This window comes from Ambystoma mexicanum, chromosome 5p (assembly GCF_040938575.1).
Source record: "Ambystoma mexicanum isolate Mex_15411 chromosome 5p, UKY_AmexF1_1, whole genome shotgun sequence".
NCBI lineage: Eukaryota > Metazoa > Chordata > Amphibia > Caudata > Ambystomatidae > Ambystoma > Ambystoma mexicanum.
The window spans coordinates 1049195604-1049208950 of record NC_090930.1 but is presented as its reverse complement, the minus strand read 5'-3'; the positions used below and the strand labels follow the sequence as shown (position 1 = coordinate 1049208950).

General features: G+C 44.9%; 1 protein-coding gene across 1 annotated transcript in view; it reads right to left on the bottom strand.

Moving 5' to 3' along the window:
* The window catches only part of SIRT5 (sirtuin 5), a 337432-nt gene extending 330869 nt beyond the window's left edge, over positions 1-6563 (bottom strand). The window contains exon 1 of the mRNA XM_069613545.1: positions 6412-6563. The gene's annotated coding sequence lies outside the window, so the exon portion shown is untranslated. The remainder of the gene's footprint in view (positions 1-6411) is intronic.
* Positions 6564-13347: the final 6784 nt, after the last annotated feature.

Genomic DNA, 13347 nt, shown 5'->3' with positions numbered 1-13347 from the left:
GTGCACCATAGGATATCTTTGGTGCAGGTATCATAAAGTGGGGCCGGTGATTCTAACTCTTTCAGAATGTTGAAGGGTTCCTTGGTGCTGGATTTGGCTTTAGTTATCCAGTCATTATAGTTCTCTTTTTTAGCTTGGATAATGGCTTCCATGTAGTTGAGGGAGGCTGAAGAGAAGTTGACCTTATTGGCTGGGGATGGGGTACTTTTCCACAGTGCCTCCGAGATTATTTTCAGTTTCCTGAGCGCATTGAGGTGTGGGGGTACCAACTATTGAGATGTGCACATGGTTTAGGTTTATGTAATTTAAGTGGTGCTAGTGTATTAATAGCCTTGAGGATAGCCTTGTAGGGCTCAAGCAATGGCAGTCACAAGTTAGGCAAGTGTTAGATGTTACAAACACTGCCCAAGTTATGCAGCCACTAGCCTGGTGCAAAGCATTTATCATTCAGCTCCAGCTGTAGAGAGCTAGGCTTACCCCTTAAGAGAATCCTGGCTAGTTTGCTTTGTGAGGTAATGTGTCTGCTGCCAAAACATGCGCTTAAAATGCTAGTCATGGGTTTGAATCACAGCTGAATTTACTTAACCTTTCATTTATCAACTCAACTGCTATATCTGTAATGGGCAAGGGTCACATAGATTTAATGGGACAGTATGGTACTTGTATTTAGAGCATGAGACGCTTAAAAGGGATTGCAAGGTATGTATCATCAAAAAGGCTATCCTTTTAATCAGATAGAACTGACACTTATTAGCGTGGCTGCAAACTTTTTGCAGGACATTGGGACTGTACATCCTATGCTGTTAGAACATAACACTGCATCTCTTGCATCCGCTGTTCCAGAATGGAAAGCAGGGCATTAGGGTTGTAGATCCCATGCAGTCAGAACATAACACTCTGCATTCCCTGTGTCCCCTGTTCCAAAATGGAAACCAGGGCCTTAGGGTTATAAATCCCACACTTTCAGAACACAACACTCTACATCCCTGATGTTCCCTGTTCCAGAATGAAAAGCATCACTTTCTATATTTGCGGTCACCTGGCAACAGCTGCTTGAGCCAATGGGATTAATCAGTGTAACCATCTGTACGATATGTTGACTAATCAGACTAGCAGCAACACTTGGGTTGTTATGTGCCCCTAACGCACAGTTTCACAGCACTACGTGGAATAGAGGTGTCCCGCCCATTCCTCTTTTTAGGACAGTAGTCCACTTTTCAAATGGCTATTAATCTCCAAAAGGACAGGAGATGGACTTCTCAGCATGGCTACTATAGATTTAATTGACAATTTAATGTGGCAGGCCTTCATGGAAGAGCTACTTTACTTTTAATAGTGCACCACTGGCATAAAGTTCAAGTATTTAACATACATGACATAGGAGCTCCTTCCGATACTCCTGAGCTGGCAGGATGCATACAACATGTACCATACCTGTCATTTAGCTGATGCTGGCTTAGCTGTAAGAAATATATCTTCTATTACTGCATAATACAGTTGTCGTTTTTGGTTTCATGCGACTGTACTGAGAGAGAAACATATGCTTCAACTACTATGCTGGATAAACATTCCAGGTTGCTTTTTGTTTAGTATCACATGCCAGGTCTCTGCACTTAAGAGACATTGGGCCTCATTACGAGTTTGCCGGTATTCTGGCGGTAAATCCGCCGGAATTATGCCAAACTGAATTACTGATAACACCACTTGGTCAGGCGGTATTACCACTACCTGCGGATGTAATACCACCCGATAACGAGTGGCGGTTTACCAGTGTAAATCTCCATTGGGGGTGGTTTTGCTGATATTACCTCCAACAGTATTTCCGGACGGTTATACCGCCAATTTATGGAGGTAAAGTGACAGTTATCTGGTAATACGGCCGGAGGTAATACCTGCAGACTTGTAGATTGACAGTGCTAGAAAAATTGAGGTTGTTAGGCAATATTTAGATCTAGTAACCCTGTGGGAGCCTACACCAACCTTGTCCTCTTGGTACTGGTAACCCACCTGTTGGTATAGGTCTGCACTACACAAGTTGGTAGGGTGGCTTAGCAGCCAGGCTTATCTCAAGAGGGGTAAGTGTGAGCTGTAACATTGAAATCCACAAATACAAGTATCCAAATAACACTTACACTCAATGTTTTCTAGTAAAATAATTAACAGTCAGTTTTAAATAAGTCTTCTGTGCAAAAATAAAAATACACTTCAAAATACTTTCTCAGAATCAAGTCAAGCAAGTAGATACTGTTTACAGATGCTTCATACACACTTCTGACACCCTGAGGTGACTTCACTAACTAGGACTGTATTGACATTTATATATCACTTTTTGAACTTTGTAAAATTCTGAGGTTGGCAAAGAGGAAAGGTTAATGGAAGGAAAAGGTTGACAGGTTCTCGGAGCATGTGAGCACATTTTAAATCACCCAATAAAGTCTAGATTAAACCTTTCCCAGCAATACTAGTTAAAAACCAATGTACCACCTATGAGGGACAGTTAGAACCAATGTCAATGGGTCAGAAGAGTCTTTAGGGAGCCAGGAGAGCCAAAGTCAATTTTAACAATTTCTGTGGAGCTGAGGCACTTCTTTAGATAGCACAAAAGTCTTGCACAAATTTAGAGAGTTTGTAGAAAATCACTGTTGGGTAACAAGCTGTTCGGCTTGTGAGGGGTAGAGCTAAGATCAGCTCTGCGAAAAGCACCTACTGCAAGTCTCTAGTGAGACAATGCAAGCTACAGACAAAAGTACCCCATTAGAACAGTATGTTAGGTTAGAAGAAGAGGATCCAGCTGGCTACTGTCCTGGTTGCAGTGTTGCAGATCCAGGGTTCCTGGCCCTCAGTCGTGGGGACAAGAGGGAGGACATCTGGAGGACTCCTGTACTGCAGTTCGAAGGTCGGCAGCTATGGGCTCTTTTCAAATCAGCTGCACTTTGCGGTTTCAGCTACGGGCAAATAGCACCACTGCAGATCTTGGACACTGGATGGGCTTCCTTCACTCCTTGAGTCCAGCATTCTGGTGAGGTGACTCGAGCTTGGCTCGTCCGGCCTCGCGATCTTCCTGGAGCTCAGGTCCGGCTTAAAGGCGATGCACTAGACTACGGATTTCTCGACCCCTGGCACTCAGTTGTAGCAGCAGCAAAGTACAGACAGTTGGGGAAGGTCTTCCAACAAAGTTTGTCTTGGGGTTAGTTGGTCCCACCAACCCAAGGGAAGAAGTCGTCCTCTCCAGAGCTTCTCTAGTTGATTTGGAAAGTGAGCTTCAGCACTGCAGCAGGGCTTCAACGGGCATGGTCCAGGAGGATGCAGCAAGCTTCTCTTCACGATTCCTTCGTCGGATGTTTCGTCCTGTGGTCGACTCTGCCTTCAGTCCAGGAAACCTCACTTTTCCCATTCATGCACAGCCTAGCTGCCACTCACACAGCAGGGAGGCTGTCCTGCAAGTAGAGCCAGTCAGTCAATCAGCACTGGGTGTATTCTGGTAACCAAAGAGACCAAGGACAGGGAGTTATGGGCACCTCTCGCTCCCTTCCTGCCCTGCCAGATGCACTGGAGCCAGAGGCGGGTTTCAGCACTGAAGCCTGCCAAAGGCAAAATGAACAAAAGCGTTAAACCTGGTTTGGCACGCAGAGTAAAACCCAAGAAAGACCTCACAAACAAATGGCAATAAAAAGAAGACCAGGGCCATTTTGACACAATGGTCACCCATGGATGCTATACTGCAGCTGAGGATTTAAGCCTGTGGTAAAAACGCACAATGGTAGGAAAATTAAACCACTGCCACCAGCCATTAAATGTAGTGAGCGTAACATAAAAAATGTAACAAGAGAAATTAGGAAAAGAGGATACTAATTAACCCCCCAGCACTCCACATAAGATGGGGTCTGCTGGACCTACAAAGGAAAAAAAAAGGGTAAGTAAAGCCAATTTCATTTTACTATTGTTGGGAACAGTAGTTCACCCAAGAAAAGGTATTAAACCTTATGAGAAATCCAAAAGACTTCTCTGCGACACTGCACTGAGGGTGCTGTGTGTCACCATACAAAAAGTAGATGCCTGTGAAGTTTGTCAGACTCCAAAAACAAAGAAGCACAGAGTCCAAATCAGATCAAATACATGAGAGTGAGAAAAAGATCTCACTCACTCCAGGGAAGACATTAAAAGTCCTAAAGTCCAGCAAAAGAGCTGGAGTTCTATGGTTGAATGGAATTAGCACAGAAATGAGAATTCTCCCTAACAGAGGTAAACAGTATAACCTTCACTTTTTTCCTGTCACATCCAAAACGCGTAAGGAGCACGATGGTATTGCATAACACGGAGACTGTACCATTGACCAGCACCATTTAATGGATGGACACAGGTTTAACTACAATTAAATCTTGTGCAACAGCCATTGGGAATATGTCACATTTATAATTGATTACATTTATTTAAGACACTGGTGCACAAAGAGCCCTTAACACTCTGCTTTGTTGCATTAACTTTTATCTCAAATAATTTGTAATTGTAATTAAATTAAAATAATTAAACACTTTTTATACATTCTTTACCACATTCATAGGTTTCTTTTAATATTGAGAGCATGGTAGCTTGTCACTTTGAATATGCTCAGACACAGACTTCTGAATCGCATGCAATATGCATTCTCTCTGCAAATGCATGTATCCCGGCTTTATCTGCAAGCAAAAACCATGTGAAATCTGTGCACTTAGAGAAAATAGTTCTAGAGGGTTATGCATTTATGAAGTGAATTACGGATCTGTATCCTCCGTGCCTGGTGATGGATCAGAAAGGGCAGAAAAGCATGAGAAATCCAACACTGTAGCGTTTGGTTCTTTACCATAGCCATTTTATGGTAACCCAAAGGAGCACTTAAGAGCCCATTTCAGTGGTGAGCCTGCTCTCACAAAAAGATACAACCTCAGTCATTTCATATATGGATTACATATTTGGAAAACGTTCATCCATTACAACACAGGATCACAAATTTTTGAGAGTACATTGAAGGCATTTCCAAAAAGCACACAGTTCAGCTGAACGGAGTTACCACATTTGCTACACCTGGTGGCTCTTTAGCATAAGCATTGTTTAAGCCCCATATGATTTTGGTGATATGACATCATTAGTCAGCACCCCCACTCTAAAAAGTGTTCCAGCTCCATTGGGTTGAAGTGTGAAAGGGGAATTAGGAATTGGAAAGGACACACGAGAAAGGGTGCATTGCTTTTTTACTGTTTCTGCAGTCATCAACCTCAGATTTGCTTATGAGCATGTATTGTTCAATAGTATTAGCTCCAGAGCAGATACTGTGACTGGAATAGTTAGCCTGAGAGTGCGTACTGTGCATGCCATCATCAGGTATTCTGTCATATGTAACGGATTAGCAGGTATTGTATCAAACGTCATTAGTTCCAGGGCAGGTACTGTGTCTGGAATCAGTATCCCAGATCCAGTACTGTGTCTGTAATTATTTGCCCAAGGGCAGGTATTGTCAGATGTAGCTGATGAGTAGGTACGTACTGTATCAGAAGTCATTAGTTCCAGAGCAGGTATTGTGTCTGCACTCATTCGCTCCAGCCAGTGGATGTGATAGGCCTTTACCATTAGTGCTAGAGAAGGTACTGTCTGCTTATGTTAATCGGGGAGTTGTTACTGTGTCTGCAGCCATTAGACCTAGAACAGACACTGTGCCTGCAGTTATCCACAGAAGGGTATTTAGACCCAGGGAAAGTGCCGGATCTGCAGCCATTGGCCCGGGAATCATTACTTTCAGAGTAGGCACTTGAACTAGAGACAGGAAACGTCTGTAATCATATATATAGTCACCAGACTACGCTCTGTGTAGTAGCTGCACAGCAGTTGCTGCTTCTGCGAGCATTCCAGAGCATGGACTGTACCATAAATGAGCTGCTGGGCAGCTACTATGTCTACAATACCAACAAAAGGCTTCCCTGTGTAATTTCTAAACCAGATGCTTAGAAAGTCACGTACTTACAATTTATAATTTCAACATGTGATAATTACAATACAACGAATTACAGCTTCAGTGCAGCCTATTGCTTCAACGTGCATGCCCAGAGGTTGCACAAGAGCTCCTCTTACCAATGTAACAACAAAAGGAGGGAGAACGATCTAAGTTAATAAATACTAAAAGAAATGTGAAGCAGTGGGATTCTTTATGTCACACACCACGCTGGAGTCAGCAGGTAAGATTAATTGGTAAATTTATTCCAAGTGTGTTACTTGGTGCAGAGACGCTGGCACATGCCATCCAGCCAGCTTCCAGTTCTGACACGCCTAGAACCCGCAGAGCCACTCACACGTCAACACTCAAACGCTCCAACACTGTCCATGACATCATGGCCCATAACTCACATTACAACAGGAAGCATATACAATTCACGCACTCACCTGTTGCTGCCTGGACACGAAAAATAGTGTTTGGTGAAGGGAGCCCTTGTGTTGCTCTCATCAATTGGAACACACAATTAAAGTGCTTATGAGACCCGATAGCATTGCGTGTTTGTTTAAAAGTTTGCTGACACTTTCTGAAATGCCTTTAAGGTTTATTGACGTTTTCACGTATTTCTGAAATGCTGTTAAGTCGTCGTGACGTTATCACGTAAGACGTGTACGTGCTAGGAATAGAATCACGAGCTAGTAGGATCCTATAACGTGCACTGGCAGGTATTTCTTCTTTATTTTGTATTTATAAGGCGCGCCAGATATATTTAGGTGCCGGTTGGTTTGTTTTCCCTTTTTTTGATTTTGGTTGCAGCAACAGCGGATCTTTGTGTGTCTTCTTGACTGGTAAGTAAAATCCCCATCCCCGGCACCTTCTCCTCTCGCCCCCAAAAAGAGGTGATGTGTGTCCACGCACGCCGAGGAAAGTTCAGGGCAGATGTTTTTTTTGCAAATTCGGCTGTCACCAAGTCGGAATTATTGTTTGGTATGCATACTCGCATGTTTTCCACCTCCAAACGGCAGTGGCTTTTTGCTGCAGTCACTCCTTGCAACACGGCCTTTCTACAAAACTGTACAGTGTATACGCCATCTTTCCATACCTGCCCACGTTTGAAAAACAAATACCCTGAGATGTATGCCCCGCTCATAGGCAATTAAGACTCCACCCACATGTTAACAGAAAGCCAAACAAAATGTTGAATATACCTGCGAATTAAATAAAACAAAACAACTACGTTATAGACAACCAGAATTCGAATTCTAAAATAATTTAACATTAAGTGTGGGGTTAGTGGACACATCTCTAATTACATATGTTTGTTCAGGTGACAAGCTCTACATATACATTTGCACATATAAGCAAAGTTAATATTTTTCCTCGTCCTGTGCCCTCGCGCAAATGCGGTTGGAAGTGGTTAATGAACAAGCAACCATGGCTTTAATAGGTTTTGAGGAGAAGAAAGTCTACAAATGGGGACTGTATGTTAGTTACAACATAAATGAGTTGTATTTGTCATCTGATTTTCTCTCTCATTGCTATTAAATTAGAACAGCTCTGTACATCCAGTATCGGCGGGAAATAACCCCCCTCCCCACGTCCATAGTAATACAAGTTAAAAATGCGCTGTAACTTCATTTCATTTGTAATAATAGCAATATTAATAGACAGGGTGCCTCCTCACACAACGCGCCCGGGATGGTTTCTGCAGTCAGGTGTTTTTGTTCCTTCACAATTCTAAGTGCAGCAGAGCCACGAGGGTTCCTGTTAGGTAAACTGCAAGTACAGCCATTTCCAAATTACAACACGTCAGGAGGAGCTGTGCCTTTAAGTCTAGGCAATGTATGCAGTGGTAAGGGCACAGCACTCGACCATGCCATTGGCCAGCAAAAAATAATTACATGCCCCTGTATATTAAAACCCACGCAGGTTCTCCTCCTGCCTTTCCACAAATGTCGCTGGGGCAAAGTGACAAACGTCACCGACTTCGCTGCAACTGAGATGCAACCACTTTCTGGGAAAATCTGGAGACTCTATGCTTTCCTCGGAGACCGGGAGAAGAGTGTAAAAACCCAGCGTCTCCGGGGTTAACCCGGAGGTTAGGCAGGTATGCATCTTTATTCACCTTTATCTGTGCAACATTTTTACCACAGCCTAGTGTGACTAGATTTAAAAATTAAAAAACCGGCACAGGAGAACTAACATAAAAGTAGGACTAACTCATGAAAGTGACTGTGAAGACACTACACTTCAATAGCGTTTGGAGAAGGGGCTTTAAGTGTTACTTATATCACTAATTTATCCCAAATTTAACACCATCTCAAGTTCAGAAATGCAGCATTTTTCTGTGTCCGCTAAGAAGACCTACTACCAAAAACCGGGACCACTGCGCTTTCCAATGGGAACATAATCTTGACAAAGGGGGACAGAGCTTTAATTTCTGAGACAGTCTTGGCAAAACCGGGACGTCTGGTTACCCTATCACAGCTGCATGCTTGCTTCTTTTTCTGCACTGCTGCGTAGGCTTGGATGCCTCTGGGGCTGTCGAGCCCTCCTGCGCGGGGGGGGGGTGATATATATGCTATGGCATTTATAACATGCCTGTATACAAGTGTTTCTAGACAAGACGGGGAGGGGAACCAAAGGGAGGACAAATTAACGATCTTCCTAGGCCTTGTGTCATTCAGATCGCGCAAGTGCGGGGAAGAGAAGTGCCGGGAGGGGGACGGGGATGTGCAGTTACCTCACAAGTGCAGCCAGCGGGTGGCTCATAAGAGCAGTAGGGTTGTAGATACAGACCCTTAAGTGCTGGGGCGCCCGGAAGCAATGCAGGAGACTGGGCCCGGGTTCAGAGGTTAACCAGTGCGTGGAGCAGTCGGGTGCAATCAGCAGGGGAGAGGAAGAGAGAAAGCACAAGTGAAAAGAAAGTTTAAGAGAGGTAGGGAGGCTGTTGGGAGACGAGTGCGGCGGCAGCCCAGGGCTCTGGATTAAGAGCAGCGGCCGCAACGGCGGGGGGGGCGCGACAGCAGGGGGGTGGGCGTTAGCGCTAAGGCATGAAGTTCCCTTGCCATGATTTTGCTGCCTTTACGAGGTGTGGGGTTCTGATTCGAATATTGCAGGGAGATGTGCCTAACCTACCGCTCGATGCTGCCAGGCAGTGCATTGAGCTGTACCGGCACGAGTCTGTCAGTACCACAAGATGTACCTCTCGATTCTCCCCCCACCCACTGGCATTTCTTCTGCAGTCTGACTGTATAGGACCGAATTCCTTAATTTCCCTGTGTCTCACTGACTAGATGCCTGCATGTTCATGTATACTATGCTAGCATACAGTTAAAATGCACACTGTTACGTAGTCCTGCCAGCAAGATAACAATTGAGTATTTTGCCTTAAAACTAGCCATACTGGAGACAGGGGTCTTCAATCTGTGGGGTGTTCTGCCCCCCTGGGGCAGGGGGGTTTGATCCAGGACGGAACAATACATTTAAAAAAAAAAAAATAATTTGGCCTTACTTAACTGTGCATAGCGAGCCACTGCCCCCCCTCCCCATGCACATGCTCAGTCAGTGCGATGGCATGGGGGCGTGGCCGCAAAACAGGAAATAAACACAGCCTGGTCACGCGCTTTCCTGCATTTGGATTACGCGTCCATGCCGCGTTGTTGCTTCCTGATGGTGCCGCCAGTGTCTTCTCTTCTTGCCTGGGAAGGGATTCTGCTTCTCAGCTCACCCTCCCACCCCCCACACCATGGGTAGAGGAGGTGCCGAGAAGCGGGCGTTTCAGGCCTTCCCCGGTCCCTCTGCTCCCCCTGTGGATACACACAAGTGGACGTGTGCAGAGAAGAGGCGAGCCGGGGGGCCGGATCATTGCAATGCTGGTTGCCCCCCCCCTTGCACCCCTCGCACTCTGTGCCCCCACCTTGAGAGCCACAGGGGAGAGGAGGCATGCGTTGCCGGTGTTGTATGATATCCGGCTCCCCCCACGGCAGATTGCTGGGCTCCATCAATGTGCTGTGGGGGAGACGGATGTAACACTGGTCCCCCTGCTTTGGCTGTCCCTCTGCCTCGTCACCCCTCTGGTCCTTGGGCCGGTTTTGGCCGGGTCCGAGATCCGGCATTAGAGGTTTAGCCAGATCTCGGGACCCAGCCTACCTCAGTCCTGACCAGGCTTTAACAAGCCCCCAGCTCTGCCGAGGGAAGCTGGGGCTCGGTGACCTAATCTTCGCAGTGCTCCTTTCCCCAGCCGTCGCTCGAACATTTTCTGTCTGGTTGCTCATCCTGGTTTTTCTTCTGTCCTGAAAGGGACACCACATGAATCAATGGGTCATGAACATCACTGGGGTTGGGATAGGGGGCCATCACTGTTGAAAGCAGGCATTCTACATGCTGGGCACATTGTTATTGTTCAAACGTGCATTCATCACGTTCATAGGAAAAAGACATTTCCAAACTCAAAAACGCTGCTGAAACTTTCATTCACTAGTTGTCTTTAAAATGTTATTTCTACATTTGTTTTGTGCACCACGCATCCTGTAATTTGTGTGCCCCTTGGTTTGCGTTTTATCACAGGTTCTATTTATAAAGATATTAGCCTGTGGGCTATCAGCGCGTTATAAACACGTACATAAAACATATGTTTTTTCAAATTGGTTAAACACAAATGAATGCTTCTAATGAGCTGACAGCAGTTATTGGGTTCATGGGTGCCAACTTTTGATTTTCACTGCAGAGGCAGAAATGCCCCAACCCATTGCCCAACCCATCCCCTGGCCAAACTCATTGTATAGCACTTCCTTTTTGATAAGTACTTGCAAAAAGTCATTTGTTTTGTATATATAACATTTCGGCAATGGTCTGTCAACCTACTGAGCTTCCCCAGTAGCCGTTTACCATAGAGCAAGTCTTTGCATCCCTTGATGTACTCAATCACTGCATTACCAACAGTACTTTGGGTGCACCACTGCTATAGAAGAGATTTAAAGTGGAATTCATGTGTATCTTCCTACTGTGGTTGCCAGGCCTCTGCCTGCATGGGGCACCGTATGTTGCAGAAGCCACGGGCCCTCGTGTCTGGCATGGCAGCTGCGGCAAGAGTCTGCTTCTACTTCAGTGCTGTCAGTAAAAGCTAAATGGCTATTACTCGATGTTTCCAAAAGTTAGCTTGTGGGTTAAGCACTACCGTGTTGGATTCTATGTAAGATATGTAGATGAATGATTGAAATGCCAGCAGGCTGGACTTCTCAACTATTCTAGGCAAGGAAAGAAAGGGTAAAATAAAACGAGCTGATGCTTTCTCGCTTTATAATTTTTTGTCTCTGTGACTTCATATGGGTCACGTTTTCAGGTATGTGCTCTGACTGCTCTGTTCTCTCTGCCAGCTGGGGTGGGCTGGCCTATAGGGAACTTTGGAGATTTCCCAGTAGGACTCTGCACCCTAGGTCCCTTTTGTGTTCGGGGGAGGATGCGCGTTGACTGGCAGAGTGTAGTGTGCAAATATTGAGGTCAATCTGGTACGTCTACAATATTTTGTTTTTATTATACTTCAATTGCAGGAACACAAATTGGCTCCATCATCCCAACTAGGACATGAAAGTCCCCAGCAGCAGTGGCACCATAAAAAATCCTGACATTTGTTGTAGGACTTTTTTAAAAACTGTATTTTGCTGTGGGTGAAGGTGGGGCAATTTTAAAGGTATAGTTAGGTTTGAAATCCCTGATTGTGACTCCTATTTTTGAGGCGGTTCCTTTCTCATAGACAGTTGTGGGGGGGTACTGAAAGTTGACATCTCATGTGGGAGTTGCATTTACAGTGCACTGTGTACTCTCTCCTGGTTTCCCAGCGTTGGGTCCTGCTGACTAGCTGATACCTAACACCCAAGAGCTGGTTTTAGCCATGCTCATCCAATCTTAATTTTGAATTCGGAGGTAGAGCCATGTATCCTTGTCTAACCATTTGTTTTCATTGCAGCAGCATCGCTTCAAGCGTCAGTGTATCAACCTAACCACCTGTGTCCCAGCAAGAAAAATCCAGTAAAGCACTTGACCCAGTCATGCAGGCAGGTCAGGATTTTCTTTCCCTATGTACCATTGGCTGAGTAGAAGTGCTGATGGTTTATATCTGCCCTGTGCAATGTGCATCCAGGTGTGGTTTTTGCCCCCAGTCTTTGGCCTCGTCCAGGACCACATTTCCCAAAAAATAATTCAAGCTAGGACTTAACAAGGAGTCTTCTGAGACTTTGATCAACGTGTTTTTTAGAAATATTTTATTTGTTTTAATCCAACTAGTATTTCTGACCCATTTTTGCAAGGGGCTTCTTTTTTTTCCCGCAAGCTTTTCACATGGTTCCTTTTGAATCTTTGCATATGGTGTTTGCCATTTTAAATCTTTTTTTTTTGGCATTTTTAATTTGTGAAAACTTGAAATAACACGACATATGGGGCTTGCAATGTTTTCACAGATTCAGGCTCCTTTTTGAGACTGGTTATTGGTACTAAGTGAAAGTATCTTTTTCACTGTACCGATTGGGGGGTGGGTGGGGATCGTCGATTATGGTCGTTCTAAATTAGATGGTCATACTTGTCAAACCCATGCCACACGCGAATGCGCACAGGGGCTGACAGGCTATGTGAGCCCCAGTGGAGTCGTTGGAGTAGAGTTTTTGACTGTATGTGTGTGTGATATTCCAGCATTTTAAAGCCCAAACACAAATATGTTCGCTTTAAAGTGCGGAAATCACATACTGCCCCCCCTCCTTTGCCACCCCCACCCACTCACTCGTAAACCCCCCCCGAACCCTACATTTCCCCATCCACCACACCACATACCATTCCTGCATCAGCACACGCATCCTCCCCACACATACCCACATAGACACATCTATGTTCCCAAAGTTAAGAATTTCAAACGAAAAGCAGAAGGAGGGGTGCAAACAGACAAAAGAAATGCAAAAACACGGATATATGTCTTTTATTTGGACTTTGGGTTCACATGGATCGCAGTTGCTGGCGAAATTAAGCCGTCATGTGTGGTGCTACAATAGCAAATGACAGCCTGAAGTCAACTAAAATTAAGGCAGCATTTGGAAACAAAACATGGCGATTTAGCAAAAAAGACCAGGGGTTTTTTTGTACAGCAGCTGCAAGGCAAAAAAAAAGCAAAATTACACTGTTAAAAATGTGGCCTCCAGTACCTGAAAATGCTTTGGAAGCTGTACTATTTGGGCAAAAAAAAACAACCTTTTACAGATGTTGAGAAAGTGATTCGGCCAAAGAATATCGCTGTCAACCAGGTAATGCGTGTTGACGGTGCAGCAGAGAAATGCAAAAGTATCCACATCACAATTTTCTGCCGTATCACTGACCTGTCCTCTGATATCAGTGCAGAA